We start from the raw sequence: 18,918 nt of genomic DNA, 5'->3' as shown, positions 1-18,918 counted from the left end.
TAAATAGACAACACTCTTTCTAGTCACCTTACTTTGAATCAGATACTATGGGAAATATTTTCAGACAACTTCTGATTGACTTTCTGTTATAATTTTAAATAGTGATAAAGCAACTGGAGTCGTTACAAGTGAAACTGTTAGGAAGTGGCTTTTCCATTTTTTTCATCACTGAACAGGATGCACAGAAGAGAAAGATATTTCAGTGAAAAATGGCAGAGATGACTATCAAAGTTGCTGATCTATTAGATCAAAGGAAAAAATGCTGATTTAACTTGAACAAGAATCCAGAGCTTGTATTTTACACCTTCTTTCTACTTTCCACTATTAAAATTCTTAATTCACTATCCAGATTGGAATTTTGCTTGTGGATTCAAGATGTAAAGATATTTTTAATTATATCAATAACTCAGAAAAGAAATATCTTTAAACACTGTATCATATTTGGGATTGAACACTGAATTTTAGTCCAAAGGCTGAAAATAACAACTTTATCTACAAGGCTAGGGTTTCAGAAAGCATACCCATTTTACAATAATGGTTGATTAGAAACCAACAGCATGAAACATTTGTTAAACTTCCATCTGTGGATATGTTTATAATCTTCACAAGAAAACACTGACTGTGGATGCCCCATGCCTGGAAGTGTTGTACACCATCTCTTCCAACCCAACCCATTCTCTGATTCTACGATAATATGGTCTAGCTTTGGATTCAGCCCTGCTTTGGGCCGGCAATGGGACTAGATGACTAAATGATCCTGGGACTCTATAAGTAGTAAAATCGAATTTCAAAGCTGCTGCTGTTTATTTACTGTAATGGGGAAGAAATTTATGAACTTTCTTTGCTCTTGGGAAACAGTTAATGGGCTTTGCTTGCTCTTTGGCTTAAAACCTCTTAATCAAACTTGTTATTCTGAAGTATTTCATTCTGTCTTGATAATAGTGAGAAGATTCGTGTGAGTGATTTGTGATTTCATTTTTAAAATCGTTTAAGGGACACCCATCTTTATGTAGGGCCAGTGGGGCACTGTGAAACAGAAAGGTTACCAAATCCCTGATGATGGCAGACAGTTAACAAGTTAAAAGATACCAATGGAGCTACAGCAATTCTCCAAGAATGCACTGTTGCAAATATAATGTAATTTAGCTTTAAATGCTCTACCCCTGACAGCTTTGCTTCACTTACTTGGCCCTTTCCATGTGCTAACAGTATGTTCAGTCAGTGGGAGCACCTGAGATGTATTGTAGCTTGTCAAGGAACAGTGACATGATGATCTATCTAAGCCTTCCTGTGCTTCCTCCTGAACTTTGACTACCATCATTATTGGGATCTTTTATTATTAATCTACTTAAGAAAGCAAGAAGGAATGCCTGAGGCATCACTGAAAGGTGATAAACTCCCAGAGCTGTTCTTCAAAAGATCTAATGAGGCCTGAGCACCAGTCAGATCAGCAATTTGGCACACTAGTGGCTCCAGGGTGCAGTTCAGCTCCCCATGAAACCTCTGGAAAGAGTCTGGGAACTAGATGATGCTCTAAATGAACAAAGGCTGTTGTTCCACAGGCTGAGTGACATTGAGTATTCCCAAAGGGTTTTATTATTATTATTGTTATTAGATTAGAATCAGTTCTTAAATCACTAAATTGTGTGGAAATTTCCTATTCCAGAAGTAAGCAAACATTCAAGAGTATATATATTTTACTTAGCAGCTACCACAGAAAAATATACAAAGTGGGAATCTGTTAAATACAAAACCTAACTGGATATAAAAATGTATTCCCTTGACAGGTCTGTTTCTTTAATAGAGTTTCATTAAAGAGGGAACCATTGTTTTATGGAATATTCTGTGGTTTAATAAATGAAATACACAGCCATTTAATGTGTCTCAAAAATTTCAATTTTGCATTGTACTTCAATTTTTCATCAGCATAAATTTAGCTCAAATAACTCTCTGTGAAAAGGCTTCACTTTGCTTTTGTGCTTGTAAAATACTTCTTTGATCAGTTTTGTTACCTCTGAGTTAATTTGTATTTATCCAATCCAGGTGACACTAAAGGTGCAGTTCATTATTTAAGAGGTCAGCAGATACTTGGGACTCGCTTCCTATAAATCATAAGTTTAGGATACAATAGTAGGGTCCAAAATGGGGTGTAGTCTGGCATGCACACAGGCATACGAGTGTCCCAAAACCACTCTTCCATGTGACAGGGCAATAAGCCACTAAAAACATATGTCTGCTGTATGTATGGCTTTAATGAGGAGACAGTGTAGACCAGCCATGATGGTGAGAACCCTGCCAGCCAGGCACATTGTAGTGACAGGATGTCATGGCCTCTCTGACACCACATTGTGGAGCATAATGCTGATTTCACCCTCTACTTCTACCTTGATTGTTAAACACATAATAAATGGCACAAATGTTTCATTCAGTCCTATAAATACTCTGCATATCCATTTAACCACACATATGATTGCAGCAGCAACTGGCATGCACTGCAATCTCACGATGATGTAGTTCTAGAGATAATCAATGATTCACTAATTAATTTAATAGAAACAGATTATTTTATGGTGATCTCTGCCAAATGTCAAAAGGCCTAGAACATAGACAGTAAAAGAGTGGATTTTAACTTACATACAGAGTATGAAAATTTTCAGAGCCACAACCTCAGCACCGCAGTCAGTTCCCTTGTGTGACTATCCCTGATTTCCTGTCGGGAAAGAGTAAACCAGCAAATCTTAAGCTTAACTTGTGTTGGGATACTCTGAGTGTCTGTTAGATTCCTTTTGCCCTGTAAAAGATTGGTTATTTACACTCAAAAATGTTGACAACATAGAATTACACAATAATCACTTGTCTATAAACTACCGTTTAGCAATAATAGCACTTGAAGATGGGAAAAGCAAAATTTCTGAGACATAGATATCATAGGGTTTTTGTCATTATTAAACTTCAAATTTTTTGAAGTTTATCCTTTAAAGCAGAAATAACCCTCCATCAGCAACAGTTGAATGACACTTCCAGTCTTTCACTCACATACTTGTTCTGAAACTCGTCCTCAGCCAACTCCTTGTACCATTGTTAATCTGTCACCTGGAAATGACACTACATGTGCTACTTATATCAGTGACAGTGCTCAAAACCAGTCAGACACAGACAGCTTCTACAGGAAAATTCATTAAGGTTGTCATGTGGAATAAGAACTATTTGATGTTCAGGCTCTTTTTTCCACTGATTAGTTCCAAATTTGTTTTAAATACATGCAGAGAAAAAAGCAGCAGAATTAGACCGTAGTTCAGCAAAAACCTAAGCATGTGAGTTTATCCCACTGCATTAGTAACACAACTGAAGTCATGGTGAAGTTTGGTGAATTTGCTTTGCTTTGCAGCCATATCTGTGAAACTAAATCTAGTCTGCTGCACTAGGGGGATGCAGTACGTAGCTTTTATAAATAGAAGATGAGCTACAAAGTCTGATCTCTTTTTCTGCTGTAAGCTACAGTATGACTCCTAGCTTAACCACAGAGCAGAGGAACAGCAAACTTACAAAAGAGATGATGTTGGCAAAGCCCCAGTCATTATCTTCCAGCACAGTTTGTTTGAAAGTGGGCAATTTTCTGAGTTCACTTTTGTCCTATGGGAAATGGGATCTCCTGACTCAGCTTTCTTCTACTACTCTCACGTGAACTCTGGTCCAGGACAACTAGGTAGGGTGTTCTTTGGGGAAACAGCAAAGACAATAGTCAAACATATCCCCTAGTAGGATATCTATAATTTTCACTAACCTTAGCTCTTACAAGTCATGCAAATTGTTTGTCCTTGCCATTACAACCTTATTTACTCTTTTCCTGCACTACTTAAAATCACAGAATGGTTTGAGTTGAAAGGGGCCATCCAGTTCCTACTTCCCTGCCATGGGCAGGGACACCTTTCACTAGACCAGGTTGCTCAAAGCCCCATCCAAACTGGCCGTGAACACTTTCAGGGATGGAGCATCTACCACTTCTCACCCTCACAGGGAAGAATTTCTTTGTAATATGTAGTCTAAATCTGTCCTCTGTGGTTTTAAAGCCATTACCTCTTGTCCTATCCCTACAGGCTTTTGTCTATAGTACCTCTCAGCTCCCCTGTAGCCCTTTTAGGTACTTAAGGTGCTATAAGTTCTCCCTGGAGCCTTCTTTTTCCAGACTGAACAGTTCCAAATCTCTTAGCCCATCTGCATTGGAGTAACACTTTTTTGCCTTTGCCCCATGTTTGTCATGTCTGGAGGGATTGCTAATTCTAGCCCAGGTTTCCACAAAGCTTAGAGGACATTCAGTTCATAGCTCCCCCTTATATTCTGTTCGAATTAAGAATATAATAACATCAGTGGCAAGATAACCGTCTAATCTCATATAATAAGCTGAGATCCTTGTAGGACAGTGGAGAGAAAGAGACTAAAATCTGACAAACGCCTGAGTGAAGGTATGAATGCTCCCAGAGAACTTCTTAAACATCTATGTAAAATCCAGACCTCATTGCAAAGACCAAACTTATATTAACTTCAGCAGTGCCAAGACTTCACCTTCAGTTTTTAGTTCCAGCTGGGTGAAAAGCCAACTTTGGAGAAAATGATGGCACTGGGAAAAAGGAGAAATGTTGGAGGTGCAATAAAAATTAAAAGGAATAATTAATTTCAATTGAGGTAGAACTGGGAAAAATTGTCAATACTGACTGTGCTGTTTCAACTGGGATCAGATTCTACTTATTTTATAAAAGAATATTTTAGCAGAAGATAAGCAATTTAGCAGTGTCTCTTCTGGAACTGCTTCCATGCTTATCCAAAGACAAAGTCTGTCCTTCTCTCTTTTGCACACTTTTAAAATTTATTTGCTTATTTCTGCCTTTTACATGCTAACATTTTTCCAAGTTGCTCAGCTTGGTTCTCCACTCTTTCCATAGTATGAAAGCTTTATTGTTCCCTTTGAATGCTCCCTCCCAGCTCCATGCTTTGGCACAAGTGGACTCTTTTGAGCTTCTGTGTGAAGACCACCTGCAGTAGACCTGGGAATGACTAACATGGAGGTGGGCTGAGATCAGCTTTAACTTGAGTTTCAAATGAACTCTACAACCCTTGCTGTTTCCTACCCCCCAAAACTACTTAATTTCCTACACCAACTGCTAAAGCAATAGTTCTGAAAGAGGGAGCAATGATTTACAGTGGCTCCTCTAAATACATGAACATTCATTTTATTTACTGTACCAAATGGCAGATTTGCTAGAGATGAGGTCCATGATTGGCATTTTGAAGGAAATATGGTAGATTACTCAAATCTATGGCTATACGTGTAGAGATTTATAGACCATTGCCTTCAAAAGTTAAAACATAATATATGACTAGTGCTAGAATATGACTATGACTAGTGCATAGTATATGACTAGTGTCCAATGTACATTTTGCTCATTTACTTTTGCAAGTGGAGATGAAATAGCTGCCAATTCACAAAATTAAAGGGATTTTTTGATAATAATATATTGAAGAGTAGATATGTAGAGGTAGGCTAAATGAAAAGTATAATTTAAAAGCAAATACATAAACTTAGAACCAACACAAACTATTTGTGATTTTTAACTGCTTGCAAATTACATTTAAAAAAATCTATCTATGAAAAAAATCTATCCTATCTGATCCTGTGAAGACTCAGTGCTGGTCAAAGGATGCATTACTTGCCTAATTCTATGCCTGATAGAGAGTGCCAAAGGAGAGAACTCACAGTAGTTAAGTACTTAAGTGGTTGATGGAATTTACAGGGTCAGTAGTGACAGTTCTCCAGCCACTCTCTTAATCAGGTAAGAGATACTTAGAAATCAATGAAGCTGCTCAGGATAAGCAATAAGGTGACAGAGTGCACAATCAGCCCCAACAGAAAAATTCCTTGTAATTCATTGTGCAACAAAGCAGATAAGAAAAATCTGCAGTTTCCAAACATCCCAGACACTTAACAGCCAGAAAAACACACAAGTGCACATACTGAGGAAGTGAAATTAGCAAATGGTGTCATTTGGTTTAGCATATGATCACTTCTGACAGGCATGAGCTCGTCTCTGATGTGTTTTCTTGTTGGTGCTGGAAAAACAAAAATATGAAGCCAGTTAGGAATGTTTGTGAATGTGATGCTTTCATTTTCCCCATGCTTTCTTTTCCTTTTCTTTCAGTAAAAACACTGGAAATGTTTAAAATCCCTAGATCATACAAGGCATATTTTTAATATCTTGTACTAGGGATAACCTTTTGAATAGTACTGGAAATCCCCACATAGCATATCTAGGTGTATCCAGATGGATTGCTTCCATATGAAGACATTTTCTTCTGCCATTTTTCATTCTATTGTACGTATCTGTAACTTATGCTTTTTATAACGAAGGGCTACTCTTAATAACCTTTTATTTATTTTATTTTTTTTGTTTTTTTTAGAAAAAGCAGATGTGATGAAGTGAATGAGAGCTCTTGGTTTAATAAAGCACAGTCATCTTCTCTCAGATGTTACAATAAACCAGATTAGATAGAGCTTTAATGGATAAAATTCCAGTGTTACTTCTGCTGTTGACAAATGGTCTGAAATTTCATTTTCTCTGCTCTGTGTACCTTGCCTACGTGCCTGTGTTTAACTGTTTAGAAACTGGAATTGTAACAACATGAAAGTAAAGAACTCCAGGATCCCAAAATATATCATTATATAAATGATGATTACTACCTGACAGGGAGAAGTGAAAGGTGACAAATCCTTCCCTCTCAAATGAATTCCCTTCATGAGAGTCTTTAGTATATTTCTGGCCATAATGTCAGTCAAGCAATAACAGAAAACTCAGTGTCATTATGGAAAAAGGACATTAAAACTGTTTTAGAGGTGGAGAGAGGGGATGCGCAAATATACTTCAAAGAGAGGGTCTTGTTTTCCTTTTATTCCCTCAGTATTTCCATGAAACCTAAGGCAATGACATCACAACAAAACAAGGTTGCCAAGATATACTATACGAAAACATGTTTTCACATAGTTACATTTTCTGCAAATTATAGTTCTTGGAATATAAATCAGAATAATTGTTTAAATCAGGGTGACTGTTGAAACAGATTTACAGAGATCAAATCAAAAATGTAATAATTCTTGTGGTTTCACTAATGTTCAGAGCACCAAATACTTCTGAAAATTTTGGTTGTCAGTTATATATAGTGTTTACATTAACATGCTGCTTGAACAGAGAAAATATATATTTTAAGATGAAAATGTGAATCCAGGGTTACAAGAATGTTTCTGAAACAGCTAAGTCATCTTGCTTCAAGTAAAACCAGATGTTTGCTTAAAGTGAAAGGCAATCATTTCTTTTAATTATGTTCACTGGTTAGGCCACCAGGAATATCCATATGTGCACACAATGATCCAATTAAAATCAAAGACCTTACGATGGAGAAAGCAATCAACAACTGAAAGGCCACCAAATGACATGCGAGGCACTGATCTGGATTCCACTACCTCCGTTCACTCATTTTCACTCAGCAAGTCAAACAGGAGAGACTGCTGCACTCTGCCAACGTCCCCTGGGAGTGTCATGTCCTGGGTCCTGGAGGTATCTCCGGGAGCAATTGCTTCCTTAAACAGTTGCTCCAAATTGATGAACCTGGACTAGACACATTTCTCAACTTTGCACTGGGTCAATACCTGCAAAAACATTCTGTATGCAGTAAGGAAACAGCTGAAACAGTCTTACTTGGTCATTTCAGCTTTTGGGATGTGTGGCATTGTGGTGAGTCCAATGGAAGAGAGAAAAAATATGGAAACTCATGAAGTGTTTTGCATGAATATTTCACCAGAAGAGAAGGAGATGGAAAAATGGGTCTAATATGTGTATATTAATGTCTTCCTGAAATCCTGCCTGTAAATGCCACGTAACCATGCTTGGCAGAGACTGTTAGCACAAAATATTAGCATGATATTTCTTAAATAATCCATACTCTTAACTACTCTTCCTATCCTGGACATTTCACATGCATTTATCACCTAAATTTTTATTGGTGGCTGACGGCTTTGAAACTTTACAACACTTTTCATAGTTTGAAATTTTTACTCAAAACTGTGTTGGTCATATATATAAAGATATATTCTTAGTCCTCCTGTGAAGAAATACATCTACTCATTTAAAGGGAAAAAACACATCTTCTGGGAACTGGCAACTAACTCCAGTAGGACCTCCTCGGTGCCTCTGTGATCCTCTCAGCAGACAAGCACCACTCTATACCCACCTATTTCAATGACAACTATGTGTTGTGTATCAAAGATTGTGCATTACATTTACTTACCAAAAAATATACATGTAATATTCGCATAAACTCACTTGTGCACAAGCAACGCTTGTACACATATAATATGTTGCAGGTGGACATAACATCATATCCTCTGATTTTCTTTTTATAATATTCATTCTGGAGCTGAATATTTTCTCCAGGAAGACTTGACAAGTTAATAACAACTTCTGCCCATAGTTTTCAATTGGTACTACCGCAGCTTAAAGTACAGGACCCTTTTTCTTCCATGGCATATGTCTTGAGCCTACGATTACCTTTTGCTGGAGGTTGCTCAGTTTTTTGATGGTATTTTATGTCAAAGAGTTTCTTCACCAGTTTATGAAAAAGAAAAGGAAAAAAAAAAAAGAGGGAAAAACCCTTTGTAAAAGGTATTCTCTGACCACGTGGATTTGTCAGAAGAGCTGACATTTTCACACCAGACTGAATACATAATCAGGTGATAAAATATCTTTACAAAAAACATGAATAAAACATATGGCTGCAGTGAACCCATTGGGATTTTTAACTGTAAAGATTTTTAACTGTAAAGAAACACCCCTTTCTATTTTCCCAGGTTACTTCTGTCATGGTTGGGTAGATCATTTCATATGTGCAGTTTCTGTGCAGAAGGTATTCTCCTTGTCCAATTGTGCACAATCTTGGTTCAATTGTGCATGATCTTGGTTCAATTACTATATATTTTTGCTTTTGTTTTCTAGTTCACTTTTTCCAAAATACTTCTCACCAAAGAAGAGATCCTTTCACTTCTATCCTCACTGCTCTGCAAGACGACCTTTCCCTCTTCCAAGCTTTACACTCAGCCTGAGATTAAGGCCAGACTCTACAGCGTTCTTTGATAAACATGGATATGTATATATAACACTCATGTCCATGACAACTTTATTTTGATCTTCTGAGTCCTGTGCAGTCTTTAAAATGTTTCTTCTTCACATGGCTTCACTTAACTGTCAGTGTTCTCACAGGACCCTGTGTGCATTGCAGCCAATTCTTTAAAGTTCCTCTCATTGTTTTGACTAATAAGCATTTATATTAAAATTCTGTGCCAGGATATTTAGAGGGAAAAAAAAAAATCACGCCAACCCTGCAAATTTAGTAGCAGACACTTGATTTTTGTTGATTAGTTTGTTGCCAGGAATATCTTCCTCAAGGCACACTCCTTTCTTGAAATACAACATCTTCACCAACTTTCAGCCTGAGACAGGAACCAAAACAAGTCAGCATGGGAGTGCATGACCTCCAAGAACTTCTGGCACTGCTCAATGGAAAGTAGATGGCATTACTGCTGATATAGAAGGGCAGCAGGCAGACTAATTTATATCCTAGAAGGATCCCAAAATATGTCCCAACTATTATTTATTATTAGATGCTATAAAATAGAGTTAAAGAATATTTTATTGTTTATTACCCAAGCCATAAAATATACAAGCACAGGAAATATAAACAACAGCAAAACAAGCTGAGAGAAGGCAAGCTTTCAGCTAGATGAATCATCTCAAAATTCTAAATATTATCTCATGATGGATGGCTGCTGGAGTCTGCAAAAGACTACCAAATCCAGTTCCTTGTTTCACACAGACCACCCCTATGAAAGACTCTTCAATCCAACTGTATTATCACATATTCTTCTCAAAACAGAAAATTTTATTTCCACATCACCATTTGGTGAGTCTTATGTTGAAAAAGGGCCTACTGCATATCTCTGTCTGGACTAGCTTTTGTAGAAGGATTGTTCTTTTCCACTGTGTTTCAAGGAACAATCAAGAATGTCTACCTTCCTTACTGTGCTGGCCTGGGTAAGTCTTTCAAGTCTAGATTTTATTAGCTTTCCAACACTAAATTCTAATCATTTGCCAGTGGTATGTTAAGTGATACAAACACTATCTGTTGCATATACTGTGAGTTCCTGCTCATTCTCATTTATAATTCTTCTTTTCCACGCTGCTTTGGAAGTAGCACATCCTTCTGTACATCCCTCTTTCCATGCTGCCTACTGCTAATCTGAGGGAGTCTTAGGAAAAGGATATAAAATCAGAAGATAACATAAAAAAGGGTCACAAATTTTATAACTAACACATTTAGAATATTCACATACCCACACAGGGTCACAAATTATATAACTAACACATTTAGTATATTCACATATCCACATTACAGGCACAAGCATTTCTGGTTTTAAATTCTCTGGTGACCGGGACTCTACAGCCTCTCTAGAAGATTTATTCCGTTCCTCAACTGTGCCTTTTTTTACCTAATGCATAATAAAATTGTCCCTCTCTGCAAGTTAAATTGGTTATATCATGTTCTAAGGATCATGGCTGTGAACAGCAGATTATTCTACTTTCTTGTAATTTAAAGATTCCTGAAAAACAAACATTTGCTTTTGAAGCCCTCTGACTAGATGGACTGGATTCAGCATATCTGGAAAACCTTAATTAACAGAATGAACACCTTATGACTGACTGAGCAATCTGAACCAATCATTCTATTTCAAATGAGGTTGGAAAAGCATTTTGAGAACTTGCAGATAAAGTGTATATTGGATGGAAACATCATTGCAAAATCTCAGAAGTTTGCAAAATGAGTTAAGTTTTAAAGCTACTTTATGAACTTGGAAAATGTGAGGCTTAAATGGGAAAAGTTCAATATTTGTCTTTTTCTGTCTTACTTCTTATTTCATTTAGCCAGAAAATGAACTCAGTGTTTAACAAAATTATGCTTTATATCAAATAATATATAATTACTACATTTGCTTAATGGAATTTAATAATTAAGCAGCCTGAAATGCAATCACTAATATAGTTTAATATAGTTTATAGATAAGAGAAAAACATTTGAAAGGATCTTAAATAAACTACAAAAACATGGGTTAATCTTACAAGTGAAAGTCCATAATCCAATGTCCATGGTCTGTTGGTAATGCATTCTCAATTAAAGTATTCTGTGATTTATGGAAGTCAGAAAGGAAATTACTCAAAACCATCTACGCTGAAGGTTTGTAACTAGCTCCCTTCTCCCAGAGGACAGGACTTTAACTGTCACCATGGCTCAGCTCAGAAGATCTTTGACTTGTTTTGCAAAATATTTGTTTGACTTCTTCAGCTTCATATGTTAAATGTATTCAGCTCAGTAAGATAACTAGCAAAGAGGTTACACAAGACTTGTAATTACAATATCAATCCTTATAAGATATTTTCTAACAAATGGAGGAATCTATTTTTATTCTATTTTCATCTTCCTCAAGGAAAAGGTTCAGACTAATTAACTTCCCTTGACATTGAGAACTCAGTGCACCAATAAATATAATTATAATTTCTTTTAATTTTTAAAATTTTAGACTATTTCAGTCTGTTCAGGTTGTTAAAATATCCATTCAGGACATTATGTTTAATGGCAAGGAAAAAAATGAAAAACTTTTCACAAATAATCAAAATTCTGAAGTTGTTTTAATTTTAAAATATTTACTTTTTGCTTATTTTAAAAAAGCAAATATTTAAAGTTGCCATATTGACAACATTACAATGGAATATATAGCTTATAAGAAAAATGAATTAATAAAACCTTAAGCAAAATATTTGTGACTTTTCTTTAGCCATGTTAATCCACCAGAAAACTCCACGGGAGAAAAATGCAATAATATAAGGTAAGAAAAAAAGCAACTTGCAATCATGAACATAGGCTACTCTCAACATGTTGATTCTGTTTGGATCATACATTTTCTTGTAGGAAAGCTGGGAATGAACAACTAGTCTGTTGCTACTGAGAAACAAGATGTGGCTCAAGGTTTATGTCAAAGCAAGCCCCTGATTCTGTGATATTATCACCTGTACTTTTTGTCTCTTTCTTGTAAAAGAAATTCCTTGTGGATATACAAGTTGCAGAGGTGATTGACAGCACTGCCAGAATTAGTCTTGACCTGAGAGATGGAACTGATTTTACAAGTGAAAAATTAATTAAATTACCTTGGGAAAAAAATTGCAAAATAAAAAATAAGGTTCATGCCACCCCCTGAATTACAAGAAGCAAGAAGTCATCCTCCACTAATTTTTTTGCTGCTTATCGGTAAGTGCAGATATGTATTTAAAGGACTGTGGTAACTGACGGCAGTGATACAGCTGGGATCTGAAATAATTGAACTTTTGAGCTTCATCAAGACAGTGAACATAAAAGATCTGCAAATCACTGTCACTGCCAGTCAATTGGGTTTTCACAAGGCCATTAGGAAAACCGGCTTCTAACAAATACCAAAGGCTCTTGAAAATCACTAAAAGGTTTTGCACCATGGCAAAAACTTTCTGTAAATGAGATTCTAACCCAACTTCCCTTTTAAAAGTTGCAAATGCCCAATGGCTGGCTCTTCTCTGTCACGTGAAGATGATGTTCAGCGAGTACCTGCAGACACAGAGCCAGCGAGGGATTGCAGAACCCAGCTGCAGTGGGAAGGGTTTGGGAGAATGGTTCCCTCTGATTACAAAGTGAGGCAAGGGATGGTGAGACCACAGGTCTGCCAATGCAGGCAAAAGCACCTGCGGGCAGAATTTTGTCAGCTGCAACCTCCCAGCCCATTGATGAGACTTACAGGCCACTTCCGTGCTACAGTGCAAAATTATTTCAGGAACATATCAACATATCCCAAGAGAACTTGGAAAACCTGTGCACATTGCGACTGCAGCCTGGCAGGGGCAGCCCAGGCTATAGATTCCCTGATGGGTTTAAGGTGGTCCAATGGGAGGTAGTGGTAAGAATCTGAAGGAAATGATCCTCCACACACTCCCCATCCTGCCAGAAACCTGCTGTGGAGTTTGGGTGAAAAGATTATAAGATGTCTTGTTGGTAGAACTGCCACTATCAGTATCATGGTTGCACATACCTTGGACTTGAAGACAGCAGCATTATAATAGATTTCAAGGATCTTCTGGAATTTCTCACTTTAAGAGATGATGATCCTGCTAGAGATAGGAAAGGTGACTGTGGAGAAGGGTTTATTTGGCACACAATCATGTTATTTTGTCATATTAAATATTTCAAAGAAATTCTTTGTTAGGGTGGTGGGGCACTGGAACGGGTTACTTAGAGAGGTTGTGGATCCCCCATTCCTGGAAGAGTTCAAGGCCAGGTTGGATGGTACATAAGTGGAAGGTATTGCTGCCCATGGCAGGGGTTTGGAACTAGATGATCATTAGCATCCCTTCCAACCCAAACCATTCTGTGGTTCTATATTTCCCAGCTTGTCAATAAATTTGACCTTTTTTACCAAATTCAACCACATTTGTTGAGGGAACATATAATTTGTACATATCAAGTTTTTAAGAGATTTGGAAAATGAACAAGTGGATTAAGAGAAGACCAAAGGTTATGACCTGGCTACAGAAGGGTAAATTTAGCACCATAGGTGTGACCATATATCGCTCACCTCTTTGCGGAGCCGGGGTGTCCTTAATGAAAATTGGCCATTTTCCCTTGCTCTGGGAAGGTGTTTGCATCCACCCCTCCATCCCATAGGTCCCTTTGTCATTCCTCTGAATTGTCACCAGAGCGCAACTATAGACCATTGGTGCTGAAAAGGACAGCAGAGAAAAGGTGATTGATGGTAGTGCTGAAATGACAATGCAAGGGGGAGGGGACTGGCAGTGGTGGTGATCCCAACCTAGTCAGGTCCAGGCAACCCAAGCTGAAAGGAGCATGGTGGAGAGGTAAGAAAAACAGCAGTGGAGCAGTAGAAGTTGCTGTGAAGGTCTCTGCACAGAACTAAGCTTGTCAGGGGGGTAGTGCCACCCCCACTCAGACAATCCAGCTTCTAATGGTTTTGTTTTATCACCATTTTTTGTTATTTCAGGCTGGGGGGTGGGAAACATTATCTGTGGGGTCCCCCCACCATATTGCCTTTGCCAGGTGGCATGGCACAGGAACAGTCACCATATTGCCTTTGTCTGGGGGAGCCACGTGAACATGACCTTCAGGGGGTCTCTGCCTTCTTGTTTCTGTTCCTGCTTGTGCTTTTACTAAATTGTTATCTCAACCCATAGTCTCTCCTTTTTTGTCCCTCCTATACCAAAAGGGGTGGGGGAAGGGAACTGGCTTATTTGGAGTTTAATTTCCTCCTGGTGTTAAAACCCAGCTAAATAGATTTAGTTTCCGTGAGTTCTTCAGAAACTGATTCACTCCTTGGTGCCCTTCTCTAATGCCATCTTATTGTTCCTCACAGATCCTTGCACTGTGGACATCAAAATAAGGCCCCAGGGTAGTTTGCACTAAGTCTGAGGAGCTATTGATGAATGAATCTGTTAGTCCATATTAGAAGTCTGCTTGCAGCTGTTTATCAACCACCATTTTTAATCCTTTTTAAAGAAATTACCTTTATCCACTGTTTAAAATAATTTATTGGATCTATTGTTTAGGTAGATTACTTCTATTTAATGTAATGCTGATTCCATCCTCCTTCCTTCTTAATGAAAGAACATCAACAAAAATAAAAATATATAACTCTGACCCTTTTCTCTTATTATCAGTGTAATATGTTGCTATAATGTTATTGCTATATCAAAGTATTTAGAAATCTATTTTCATAAGCAAATGACACTTGCCTTAAATTAAATTCTTCAAATTTGTTATGAATCTGGTTGAACTAACATATATTCCATACTTTTGTCTGAAATCAGCATCTCCCTGACAATCTTGTAATTGCCAGCATCAGTATAATTATTCCTTTTACGTTTAGTCTTGGAACTATGTTTCTTCTGACAGTCTGGCATTTCCAAATTCTTGAAATACTCACTGAAAGAGAATGCTGTAGATTCTAAAATCTTCCTTGGGCAGCTATTTTAAAACTTTCAAATTAAAAAAATCTGGATCTAACACTGATTGTTATTTAAGAACATTGATTATTACTAGAAAATAATGTTTTATATAACATATAATTTACCTTTTTCATTCAGAGTAAAAAAATATATTAAACACATCTTTGTATGTCTTGCTATTTACTGTTCTAAAATTGGATCAATAACCTGTTCATTTTATTTATTCCCAAAAACTGCTTTCTTCATATTGTCCTTAACACTAACAGCCAGATTTCCTCTTATAGTGTCAGTTTTTCTACAGCTTCCAATATAAAAAACCAAAAAAAAACCACATTATATATTGGGACTTTTTTGCTACACCTGTTGCAGATGTAGGTATAGTTACTGCTGCTTTCATTGGTAAGTATTTTGGTTCTTTAAACAAGGCTTTCAGTCATGGGATTATGCTGTTTAGGGTTTGAAGTAAACAGTTTTTAATTACCACTCACATTTTTCTGATTAAAATTTTCCTCCCAGATGATTTTGCTTGTAATTGTTTTCAGCTTTGCGAAACTGGTCTTTGCCAAGCCCATGGGGTATGCACACACATGCACACACGCACAGGCACACACGCTGCAGGCATTGCTGCATGCGTGCGTGTGTGTGTGAGAGCGTTTCGGAGTGCGTGCGGGTGTGTGTCCGTGTGTGCATTGTACAGCTGTGCACAGATGGTTGGGATTTTATTATGTTTATTCAAAGCAACTACAATTAAGTTGCAAACGCTTGAGCTGAACCACAAGCATTGGGAAATTCTTCTACTGACTTAAGTGTCTAACACAGGATTGTCCTGCGCCGTACACAGCACGTTCTGACTTAGACAATCGACATGAACAATATTTTCAAATTCTTAGGACATTGAGTTCTGGCAACATGTAGCCACCAGCCAGCATTTCCCAGACTCCTGAAGTCTCTCAAAAGGAATCCTTCATCTTTCCCAAGGCACTGACAATTGGAGGTGCTTATTTGACTTGATCATAACAACCAATACTGACAATAATTTTGAAAAAATTAGCATCACAATATGAAAAGCAGCACAGCAGAATATAAAGGCAAACTGCAGTTCTTTCCAGTATTGAATTATAATCACATTAACATTAAATAAGGCAGTCAGAAAATATTGAAGAGGCGGAGATTAAGAGGTTAAAGATAACAGGTGATTTCATGGACAGAGGTCAAAAAGCCAACCTGATCAAACCCAACCACTTATGGTATCAGAAAGAATAACTTAATATTAGAAATTTAAAATCAAAACATCTGTCTTAGGGATAATTTAGCGTTAGTGGTATCCAATTTTTCTCTATGCAGTGAAACAAAGATTTTTATCTGCTATGTACTCGGAAAAGAAGGGTTGGGCTCCTTGGTACAGTTTATTACAGCACTGTCTCTCTAGTCCTACATAAGGGTACTTCAGCAGTTACACGATCTGTTTGGTAACCCAGGAACAGATTTGATTGCCTAAAACTGAAGGATTCAGAGTCATTTTAGGCACTGAGCTTTGTCCTCCATGGCCTCCATCTGAGTCTGCAGAAAAGAGTTCCTTGAAGGCCTGAAACCTATCTCTCAGCTCCACTCAGATCTCTTGGGTAGTTTGAGGTACCTCAAACACATCTGCTTGCCCATGTTTAGGTAAAAGAATTCCACCTACCAGCAGCTTCTAAATTTGGGATTTCTTTCTTAGCAGGTTGGCCATCTACTAAGAATTTTCCACGTAAATGAAAGTTTCATTTAATGATTTTTTTTTAACAATTTACTATTTGTGTTTTCTCTCATTTACTATTGATATGATCATGTATTTTCTACACTTCATACCAGTGTCATGTATGAATTCATATTTTATCTGTACTGATCTTCCTTTTCTTACTGGTTTCCATGTTTCATATTTTAAGTAAAAGTCTGATCTTATGCAAAAATTTACACTGTTCTCAGGGCTTTCCTGTCTTCCTTTCTTCTGTCAGCACAGCGCTTCCTATCTGGTTTCACTGTGAAATTCACAAGAACTTCAGTTCTCCAGAAGTTCTCCTGAAATTCTGCAGTGCCTGACATACAGCCTTTTATTTCCACCAGAAGTCACAAAATGCTTCATCAAAATGCAAGAGCCTTGCAAAGATCAGAAGAGGGCTGGACAAGATATTCAACTCTCCATCCCATGAAAGAACAGGCATTTTCCATATTGGCTGCACTGAGACCTGGCAACCAGGGAGCACCTTCAAGAAGGTCTCTGGTGCTGGAGCCTCTTCCTGTTTGTGCTCAGGCCATGAACACATAAGCCCTTTTCCCAGAACTGTGGCGAATGCTGCCTGATCCTTATGCTTCTAATTTTGCAAAGATAATGTCTTATAACTATCTCATTTGGTTGCCTGGTCTCCTTTCTTGAATACTAACTATAAATGTTGTTGTTGTTGTTGTTGTTGATTATTATTATTATTATTACTCCAAAATATATCAAAATATCTTTAATGATTAATTACGATGTTTTCAAAATACTTTTCAACCCATGATTAATCTCTGCAGTACAACTAGTACTGGTCCTTCCAAAACAGAAATTTGTGCATTTTGCAGAGCCAAGAAATTTTGAAATAAAATATTTGAAGGACCATATCTTTACAGATGTTAGTTTGCTCAGAGACAAACGTAGCCGTGTCAGTCATACATTTCCAGCATAATCTTCTTGGTGAGGGGCAAGGTAAAAATTAGTAATTTTATTTAAATTTGCTGTCTTGGGATTACTCAATAGTCATAATAAAAAGATGAAGGAGTCCCCAGGGAGGTTTCATTCCACTCATTTCAGGATCATATTAAACACATTTTGATGTGTCTGTTTCCCTACAGGGAGCATGTAGCTGTACATGTCAGACACTCAGCATTCAGAGTTTAACTTAAATTTTCAAAATCCCACATTAAAGTGGGAAATCCTTTTTTTCTAAATATCATTACTAATTACCATTAACATTATTTCTAGCCTCTGCTTTTGTTAAGAGCTTGATTTACAACAGCCCTTAGGACATTATCTGCAGATTATATTGATAGATTAATCACACAGTGTGTTAGCTAAATTTACGGCACATCATATCACATCTCCAAAATTATATGTAAGAAGAAAAGATACCTTAAACTTTTATTTAAACACAGTTTTAATTTGGGCTCTTTTGATGCTCTGATGTTTAAAAAACCAAATAATAAACCAGGATGTACGTACCATAATGATTGTGTAGCAGCTCATGTAGTGGTTAAAATTCATGTTCTCATTAAGTGTGTCAAAGATCAAGGTATTATATACAAGCATGCAAATGCTATGGTGACAGGCACAGTATGTGACCTCAAACAGAACTGTGTTGGTGGGTCAGTGCACACACTGATGTCTTGAACAATCTAGAACTTCTGGAAGTGGCTGATACACAGGTAGAGCAGTAATAGAGAGAGGACAGTCAGGTAACATCTCCACAGGAGCCTACTGGACCATTGCTGAAAGCAAAACTGAAGGCTCCCAGTCTCTGAAGCTGAGATTTATCAGAACACAAAACACGAATTTGTGTTTGAGAAATGCTTGATATCTTTTGACCCTGAAGTTGAATGAGGCTCATATGAGCTATTCTGCTATTATCATCCTCATCACCTTCAGTCATGCCACTGGGTTTTGACCACACATCTCAAAATACACTTGAACATCCATATGGACTCTGTGAAAGGAGTTAGACATGGCCCTGACATCCACAAACATTACTCCCTCTGAAATCTCTGGGAGTTA

The sequence above is a fragment of the Vidua macroura genome, chromosome 3 (assembly GCF_024509145.1).
Source record: "Vidua macroura isolate BioBank_ID:100142 chromosome 3, ASM2450914v1, whole genome shotgun sequence".
NCBI lineage: Eukaryota > Metazoa > Chordata > Aves > Passeriformes > Viduidae > Vidua > Vidua macroura.
This window is presented reverse-complemented; position numbering follows the sequence as displayed.